A 10,000-nucleotide genomic window follows, 5' to 3' on the forward strand; every position below is an offset into this window, starting at 1 on the left:
CCCCAGCCTGGCTAGGGTTCGGAAGGTGGGACCGGACCCGGGGCTTGAATTCCATCTGGCCAGGCCCCGAGGGTGCTGGAGCCCCCTGTCCCGCAGGCCACCAGTGGGTCCGTGCGCTGGGGACGGGGCTCCACCGGTTCCCGGGGAGGCTCTCCCCAGCCTGGCTAGGGTTCGGAAGGTGGGACCGGACCCGGGGCTTGAACTCCATCTGGCCAGGCCCCGAGGGTGCTGGTACCCCTCCGTCCAGCAATCCGGCCGGGGGTCCGGGGCGCCCGGGACGGAGGGTCCACCGGGGGCCCAGGGGAGGCTCTCCCCGGCCCGGCATAGGGTTTGGAAAGCCGGGACTGGGGCCGGGGACCGGGCCCGGGGCTTGAGCCCCGTCCGGCAGGGCCCAGTGGTGCGGGAATCCCCCCTCCGTCCTGCAAGCCGGCCGGGGGTCGGAGGTACCCGGGACGGAGGGTCCATCAGGGCCCGGGGAGGCCTGAAGCCCCGGAGCCCTGCAGCCCCAGAGACCTGCAGCTCTGCAGCCCCCGGAACCCTGCAGCCCCAGAGCCCTGCAGCTCCGGGGCAGGCAGATTGGCGTCCTTTTGGTCCCGGCCATCTGGTCGCCCCTCTCGCCTCGGCCATCTGGTCGCCCTGGAAGTCATGATGAGGTGCCATTCGCCTCCCGGATCCCAGCGAGGGCTCCAGGAGGTCGGGTACTTTCGCGCCTTGGGTCCCCTCTGTCACCTTGTGTGCACAGATTGCAAGAAAGTCAGGTAATTTCCCTCCGGATTACTAGGGGGCAGGGTATGCCCGGACACCCCTCCAAGGCTGGTGGTTCTCTGCTAGGGGGACCAGATGGGCTATGCCTGGGTAACACCTCCCTAGGCCACCCGGGGCTTCCTTCCTCCAGGCCAACGGCTTGTCAAATTGCCCAGGACGGGCTCCATGGCTCTTGGGCAGTCGTCCCCCGGGTCTCCAGGCCGATGGCATGTCAAAGTGCCCAGGACGGGCTCCATGCGTCCCGGGCAGTCGTCCCCCGGATCTCCAGGCCGACGGCATGTCAAAGTGCCCAGGACGGGCTCCATGCGTCCCGGGCAGTCGTCCCCCGGGTCTCCAGGCCGACGGCATGTCAAAGTGCCCAGGACGGGCTCCATGCGTCCCGGGCAGTCGTCCCCCGGATCTCCAGGCCGACGGCATGTCAAAGTGCCCAGGACGGGCTCCATGCGTCCCGGGCAGTCGTCCCCCGGGTCTCCAGGCCGACGGCATGTCAAAGTGCCCAGGACGGGCTCCATGCGTCCCGGGCAGTCGTCCCCCGGGTCTCCAGGCCGACGGCATGTCAAAATGTCCAGGACGGGCTCCATGCGTCCCGGGCAGTCGTCCCCCGGGTCTCCAGGCCGACGGCATGTCAAAGTGCCCAGGTTGGGCTCCATGCGTCCCGGGCAGTTGTCCCCCGGGTCTCCAGGCCGATGGCATGTCAAAGTGCCCAGGACGGGCTCCATGCGTCCCGGGCAGTCGTCCCCCCGGGCATCCGCCGCTCCCTTCTCCGGACCGACGGCAGGTCAGATTGCCCAGGACGGGCTCCATGGGTCCCGGGCAGTCCTCCCCTGGGTGTCCGGCGCTCCCTTCTCCGGGCCGACGGCATGTCAAAGTGCCCAGGACGGGCTCCATGCGTCCCGGGCAGTAGTCCCCCGGGTCTCCAGGCCGACGGCATGTCAAAATGTCCAGGACGGGCTCCATGCGTCCCGGGCAGTCGTCCCCCGGGTCTCCAGGCCGACGGCATGTCAAAGTGCCCAGGTTGGGCTCCATGCGTCCCGGGCAGTCGTCCCACGGGTCTCCGGGCCGACGGCATGTCAAAGTGCCCAGGACGGGCTCCATGCGTGCCGGGCATTCCTCCCCCCGGGCATCCGCCGCTCCCTTCCCCGGGCCGACGGCAGGTCAGATTGCCCAGGGCGGGCTCCATGGGTCCCGGGCAGTCCTTCCCTGGGTGTCCGGCGCTCCCTTCTCCGGGCCGACGGCATGTCAAAGTGCCCAGGACGGGCTCCATGCGTCCCGGGCAGTCGTCCCCCGGGTCTCCAGGCCGACGGCATGTCAAAGTGCCCAGGACGGGCTCCATGCGTGCCGGGCAGTCGTCCCCCGGGTCTCCAGGCCGACGGCATGTCAAAATGTCCAGGACGGGCTCCATGCGTCCCAGGCAGTCGTCCCCCGGGTCTCCAGGCCGACGGCATGTCAAAGTGCCCAGGACGGGCTCCATGCGTCCCGGGCAGTCGTCCCCCGGGTCTCCAGGCCGACGGCATGTCAAAATGTCCAGGACGGGCTCCATGCGTCCCAGGCAGTCGTCCCCCGGGTCTCCAGGCCGACGGCATGTCAAAGTGCCCAGGACGGGCTCCATGCGTCCCGGGCAGTCGTCGTCCCGGGCGTCCGGGCCTGGGAGCTCCGGTGGTCCTCACCGTGCCTGAGGCCCAGCCGGGGTCCCCGAGCCCTGCCCGGCGTGGGCAGGCAGCAGCCCTACCACGAAGGCTCGGGGTGGGAAGCAGGGAGTCCTTTCGTTCCCGGCCACCTGGTTGCACCTTTCCCCTCGGCCATCTGGTCGCACGCAATGCTATCCAAAAGGGCGACCAGATGGCCAAACCTCCCTGGAAGTCCCTATGAGGTGCCATTTGCCTCCCCGATCCCAGCGAGGGCTCCAGGAGGTCGGGTACTTTTACGCCTTGGGTCCCCTCTGTCAACTCGTGTGCACAGATTACAAGAAAGGGGGGTAATTTTCCTCCGGATTACTAGGGGTAAGGGTATGCCCGGACACCCCTGCAAGGCTGGTGGTTCTCTGCCAGGGGGACCAGATGGGCTATGCCTGGGTAACAACACCCGGGGCTTCCCTCCTCCAGGCCAACGGCATGTCAAAGTGCCCAGGACGGGCTCCATGCGTCCCGGGCAGTCGTCCCCCGGGTCTCCAGGCCAACGGCATGAGCGAGTGCCCAGGTCGGGCTCCATGCGCCCCGGGCAGTCGTCCCCCGGGTCTCCAGGCCAACGGCATGAGCGAGTGCCCAGGTCGGGCTCCATGCTTCCCGGGCAGTCGTCCCCCGGGTCTCAAGGCCGATGGCATGTCAAAGTGCCCAGGATGGGCTCCATGCGTCCCGGGCATTCCTCCCCCCCGGGCGTCCGTCGCTCCCTTCTCCGGGCCGACGGCAGGTCAGATTGCCCAGGACGGGCTCCATGGGTCCCGGGCATTCCTCCGCTGGGTGTCCGGCTCTCCCTTCCCCGGGCCAACGGCTTGTCAGAGTGCCCAGGATGGGCTCCACGGGCCCCGGACGTCCGGGGCTCCCTTCCCCGTGCCAACGGCATGCCAGAGTGCCCAGGACGGGCTCCACGAGTCCCCGGCGTCTGGGGCTCCCTTCCCCGGGACACCGGCTTGTCAGAGTGCCCATGACGGGCTCCACGGGTCCCGGGTATCTGGGACTCCCTTCCCTGGGCCAACGGCATGCCGGAGTTCCCAGGACAGGCTCCACGGGTCCCGGGCGTCCGGGGCTCCCTTCCCCGGTCCGACGGCTTGTCAGAGTGCCCAGGACGGGCTCCACGGCTCCCGGGCGTCCGGGGTTCCCTTCCCCGGGTCAGCGGCATGTCAGAGTGCCCAGGACGAGTTCCACGGGTCCCGGGCAGTCCTCCCCCGGGCGTCCGGGGCTCCCTTCCCCGGGCCGTCGGCAGGTCAGAGTGCCCAGGACGGGCTCCATGGGTCCCGGGCAGTCCTCCCCCCGGGCGTCCGGGGCTCCCTTCCCCGGGCAGACGGCAGGTCAGAGTGCCCAGGACGGGCTCCACGGGTCCCGGGCAGTCCTCCCCCCGGGCGTCCGGCGCTCCCTTCTCCAGGCCGATGGCAGGTCAGAGTGACCAGGACGGGCTCCACGGGTCCCGGGCAGTCCTCTCCCGGGCGTACGTGGTTGTCCGACAGATTCGGGCAGATGTGCTTTTACGAACCGGATCGGAGTCGGCCCAAATAATAATAATAATAATAATAATAATCCACATTTGTAAGGCGCACAATCGCCCGTAAGGGTCTCTAGGCGCTAGGGGCCGTTGGGAAGATTAAGCAAGCTATTGCCCAGAGTCACATGGTGCTGGGCTAATCTGCCGCCGGTGCCGGGGATCGAACCCTGATCTCTGGGATGCTCGAGGGTTACTACGCGCTCTACAAAAACCTTAAATAAAAAAATCTCCAGATTCCGGAGTCAGCCGCCCTAGCCGCGGCGCCAGCTATTTCCCAGAGTCACCTGGTGCTGGGCTAATCTGCCGCCGGTGCCGGGGATCGAACCGTGATCTCCAGATTCCGGAGTCAGCCTCCCTAGCCGCGGCGCCAGCTATTTCTCAGAGTCACGTGGTGCTGGGCTAATCTGCGGCCGGTGCCGGGGATCGAACCCTGATCTCTGGGATGCTCGAGGGTTACTACGCGCTCTACAAAAACCTTAAATAAAAAAATCTCCAGATTCCGGAGTCAGCCGCCCTAGCCGCGGCGCCAGCTATTTCCCAGAGTCACCTGGTGCTGGGCTAATCTGCCGCCGGTGCCGGGGATCGAACCGTGATCCCCAGATGGGGATATCCCAAAAATCTGGCATGGATACGGCCCGCCAGGACAGGTTTGGGCACCCCTGATATAGAGGCAGTCAACGCGAAATCTGCTGGGTTCGATTCCGATCCGTGTCAGAAGGACCGTAGGGTTTGGGAGTCCGTACAACAGGGGTGCCCAAACCTGTCCTGGCGGGCCGTATCCATGCCAGATTTTTGGGATATCCCCATCTGGTGATCACGGTTCGATCCCCGGCGCCGGCGGCAGATCAGAGTGCCCAGGACGGGGTCCATGTGACCCGGGCAGTCCTATCCCCTGGGTGTACGTGGTTGTCCGACATGTCGGTCGTATTTGCTTTTACGTACCGGATCGGAATCGGCCCCCATAAAATCGTACGTAAAGTATATAGCAAATCAACCTGAAATCTGCTGGGTCAGAAAGGGCTCGATTCCGATCCGTGTCGGAAGGTTAGGAGTCCGTACGAATTTGTCGGGACGGTATGGCAGAGTGCCCGGGACGGGCTCCATGCGTCCCGGGCATTCGTCCCCCGGGCTTCCGGGGCTACATCCAGGCTGACGGTATGGCAGAGTGCCCGGGTCGGGCTCCATGGTTTTCACGGTGGTCCTCCCCTGGGTGTCAGGGGGCTCCTGGCCGACGGCATGGAAAAGTACCCAGGACGGGCTCCATGCGTCCCGGGCATTTGTCCCCCCGGCGTCCGGGGCTCCATCCAGGCCGACGGCATGGCAGAGTGCCCGGGTCGGGCTCCATGGTTTCCAGGGTGGTCCTCCCCAGGGTGTCGGGGCGCTCCATGCCGAAGGCATGGAAAAGTGCCCAGGACGGGCTCCATGCGTCCCGGGCATTTGTCCCCCGGGCGTCCGGGGCTCCATCCAGGCCGACGGCATGGCAGAGTGCCCGGGTCGGGCTCCATGGCTTTCACGGTGGTCCTCCCCTGGGTGTCTGGGGGCTCCAGGCCGAAGGCATGGAAAAGTGCCCAGGACGGGCTCCATGCGTCCCGGGCACGGGCACGGGGACGGGGACAGGGTCGGGAGAGTCCAGGCGGCTTCACTTCCGTGTCCAGCCATCTGATCGCCCAGATTCCCTCGGCCATCTGGTCGCCCGGATCCCCTCGGGCATCTGGTCGCCCGCAACGCTTTCCTATGGGGCGACCAGATGGCCGAACTTCCCTGGAAGTCCCGATGAGGTGCCATTCGCCGCCCGGATCCCAGCGAGGGCTCCAGGAGGTTGGGTACATTCGCGCCTTGGGTCCCCTCTGTCACCTCGCGTGCACAGATTACAAGAAAAGGGGGTAATTTTCCTCCGGATTACTAGGGAGAAGGGTACGCCCGGACACCCCTCCGAGGCTGGTGGTTCTCTGCCATGGGGACCAGATGGGCTATGCCTGGGCAACACCTCCCTAGGCCACCCGGGGCTTCCTTCCTCCAGGCCAACTGCATGTCAAATTGCCCAGGACGGGCTCCATGGCTCCTGGGCAGTCGTCCCCCGGGCGTCCGGGGCTCCATCCAGGCTGACGGCATTGAAAAGTGCCCAGGACGGGCTCCATGCGTCCCGGGCATTCGTCCCCTGGGCGTCCGGGGCTCCATCTAGGCTGACGGTATGGCAGAGTGCCCGGGTCGGGCTCCATGGTTTTCACGGTGGTCCTCCCCTGGGTGTCTGGGGGCTCCAGGCCGAAGGCATGGAAAAGTGCCCAGGATGGGCTCCATGCGTCCCGGGCATTCGTCCCCCCGGGCGTCCGGGGCACCCATCTCCATGAGGCCGACGGCATTGGCAAAGTACCCAGGACGGGCTCCATGGGTCCCGGGCAGACCTCCCCCCGGGCGTCCGGGGCTCCCACCTCCAGGCCGACGGAATGTCAAAGTACCCAGGACGGGCTCCATGGGTCCCGGGCAGCTTCCCCCGGGGCGTCCGGGGCACCCACCTCCAGGCCGACGGCATGTCAAAGTACCCAGGACGGGCTCCACGGGTCCCGGGCATTCCTCCCCCAGGTCGTCCGGGCCCTAGAGCTCCGGTGGTCCAACCTGCGCCTGAGGCCCAGCCGGGGTCCAAGAGCCCTGCCTTGCGTGGGCAGGCAGTCAGGAACCCTACCGCGAAGGCTTGGGATGGATGGGGAGCTGGGAGTCCTTTCGATCCCGGCCCTCTGGTCGCCCGCGATGCTTTCCAATGGGGCGACCAGATGGCCGGGCTTCCCTGGAAGTCCCGATGAGGTGCCATTCGGCTCCTGGATCCCAGAGAGGGCTCCATGAGGTCGGGTTCTTTTACGCCTTGGGTCCCCTCTGTCACCGCGCGTGCACGGATTGCAAGAAAGGGGGGTAATTTCCCTCCGGATTACTAGGGGCAGGGTACGCCCGGACACCTCTCCAGGGCTGGTGGTTCTCTGCCCGGGGGACCAGATGAGATATGCCTGGGCAACACCTCCCCCGGGCGTCTGGGGGCTCCATTCTCCGGGCCAACGGCATGGCTCAATGCCCAGGACGGGCTCCACGTGTCCCGGACAGACCTCCCCTGGGCGTCCGGGGCACCCATCTCCATGAGGCCAACGGGATGGCAAAGTACCCGGGAAGGGCTCCACGGGTCCCGGGCAGCCTTCCCCCGGGCGTCCGGGGCTCCCACCTTTAGTCCGACGGCATGTCACACTGCCCAGGACGGGCTCCATGGGCCCCGGACAGACCATCTCCAGGAGGCCAACGGGATGGCAAAGTACCCGGGAAGGGCTCCACGGGTCCCGGGCAGCCTTCCCCCGGGCGTCCGGGGCTCCCACCTCCAGGCCGACGGCATGTCACAGTGCCCAGGACGGGCTCCATGGGCCCCGGACAGCCCGCCCCCCGGGCGTTCGGGGCACATATCTCCAGGAGGCCAACGGCGTTGCAAAGTACCCGGAAAGGACTCCACGGGTACCGGGCAGTCCTCCCCCCGGGCGTCCGGGGCACCCATCTCCATGAGGCCAACGGCATTGGCAAAGTACCCGGGAGGGGCTCCACGGGTCCCGGGCAGGCCTCCCCCGGGCGTCCAGGGCACCCACCTCCAGGCCGACGGCATGTAAAAGTGCCCAGGACGGGCTCCATGGGTCCCGGGCAGCCCACCCCGGGCATCTGGGGCACCCATCTCCAGGAGGCCAACGGCGTTGCAAAGTACCCGGGAAGGGCTCCACGGGTACCGGGCAGTCCTCCCCCGGGCGTCCGGGGGCTCCCTTCTCCAGGCCGACGGCATGGTTCAATGCCCAGGACGGGACGTCAAGTGGCCAGGACGGGCTCCATGCGTCCCGGGCATTCATCCCGGGACGGGGACGGGGTGGGGAAGAGTCCAGGCGGCTTCACCTCCATGCCCAGCCATCTGGTCGCCCGGATTCCCTCGGCCATCTGGTCGCCCGGATCCCCTCGGGCATCTGGTCACCCGCAACGCTTTCCTATGGGGGGGACCAGATGGCCGAACTTCCCTGGAAGTCTTAATGAGGTGCCATTCGCCTCCCGGATCCCAGCGAGGGCTCCATGAGGTCGGGTTCTTTCACGCCTTGGGTCCCCTCTGTCACCTCGCGTGCACAGATTGCAAGAAAGGGGGTAATTTGCCTCCGGATTACTATGGGGCAGGGTATGCCCGGACACCCCTCCAGGGTTGGTGGTTCTCTGCCATGGGGACCAGATGGGATATGCCTGGGCAACACCTCCCTAGGCCACCCGGAGCTTCCTTCCTCCAGGCCAACTGCATGTCAAATTGCCCAGGACGGGCTCCATGGCTCTTGGGCAGTCGTCCCCCGGGCGTCCGGTGCTCCATCCAGGCCGACGGCATGGCAGAGTGCCCGGGACAGGCTCCATGCGTCCCGGGCCTTCGCCCCCCCCGGGCGTCCGGGGCTCCATCCAGGCTGACGGCATGGCAGAGTGCCCGGGACGGGCTCCACGGGCCCCGGGCGTCCGGGGCTCCCTTCCCCGGGCCAGCGGCATGTCAGAGTGCCCAGGACGGGCTCCACGGGCCCCGGTCATCCGGGGCACCCTTCCCCGGGCCAGCGGCATGTCAGAGTGCCCAGGACCAGTTCCACGGGTCCCGGGCAGTCCTCCCCCGGGCGTCCGGGGCTCCCTTCCCCGGGCCAAAGCATTTCAGAGTGCCCAGGACGGGCTCCACGGGTTCCGGGCGTCCAGGTCTCCCTTCCCCGGGCCAACGGCTTGTCAGAGTGCCCAGGACGGGCTCCACGGGCCCCGGGCGTCCGGGGCACCCTTCCCCGGGCCAGCGGCATGTCAGAGTGCCCAGGACGAGTTCCACGGGTCCCGGGCAGTCCTTCCCCCCCGGGTGGCCGGGGCTCCCTTCCCCGGGCCAAAGCATTTCAGAGTGCCCAGGACGGGCTCCACGGGTCCCGGACGTCCGGGGCTCCCTTCCCCGGGCCAACGCCATACAGGAGTGCCCAGGACGGGCTCCACGGGTCCCGGACGTCCGGGGCTCCCTTCCCCGGGCCAACGGCATACAGGAGTGCCCAGGACGGGCTCCACAGGTCCCGGTCGTCTGGGGTCCCTCCCCCCGGGCCAACAGCAGGTCAGAGTGCCCAGGACGGGCTCCACGGATCCAGGGCAGCCCACCCCCCGGGCGTTCGGGGCACCCATCTCCAGGAGGCCAACGGCGTTGCAAAGTACCCGGGAAGGGCTCCACGGGTACCGGGCAGTCCTCCCCCGGGCGTCCGGGGCTCCCTTCTCCAGGCCAACGGCATGGTTCAATGCCCAGGACGGGCTCCATGTGTCCCAGACAGACCTCCCCCGGGCGTCCGGGGCACCCATCTCCAGGCCAACGGCATGGCTCAATGCCCAGGACGGGCTCCATGGGTCCGGGGAGGCGTCCCATGCGCCTCCGGGCTTGGGAGCCCCGGCTGGGTCCAGGGGCCCGGGCGGGCCCCGGGTCGGGTGCTCCGGCCCTGGTCCCTGTCTCCCAGCCTACCGCACTGCCAAGGGCCTAGGAATGGGTTCCGTTGTTCCCGGGGAGCCTCCCCTTGCTTGGCTGGGTTCAGGAGCAGTGGCTAGGGCCCCTGAGGGCCCGGGGAGGGCGGCCTCCCCACCCCGGGCTCTGTCCTTGGTCCTGCTGCGTGGCAGGGTGCCCGGGACGGGGTCCGGAGGGACCGGGGAGGCGTCCCATGCACCTCCGGGCTTGGGAGCCCCGGCTCGGTCCAGGGGCCCGGGCGGGCCCCGGGTCGGGTGCTCCGGCCCTGGTCCCTCTCTCCCAGCCTACCGCACTGCCAAGGGCCTAGGAATGGGTTCCGTTGTTCCCGGGGAGCCTCCCCTTGCTTGGCTGGGTTCAGGAGCAGTGGCTAGGGCCCCTGAGGGCCCGGGGAGGGCGGCCTCCCCACCCCGGGCTCTGACCTTGGTCCTGCTGCGTGGCAGGGTGCCCGGGACGGGGTCCGGAGGGACCGGGGAGGCGTCCCATGCACCTCCGGGCTTGGGAGCCCCGGCTGGGTCCAGGGGCCCGGCCGGG

This window comes from Lissotriton helveticus, chromosome 6 (assembly GCF_964261635.1).
Source record: "Lissotriton helveticus chromosome 6, aLisHel1.1, whole genome shotgun sequence".
In the NCBI taxonomy this organism is placed as follows: Eukaryota; Metazoa; Chordata; class Amphibia; order Caudata; family Salamandridae; genus Lissotriton; species Lissotriton helveticus.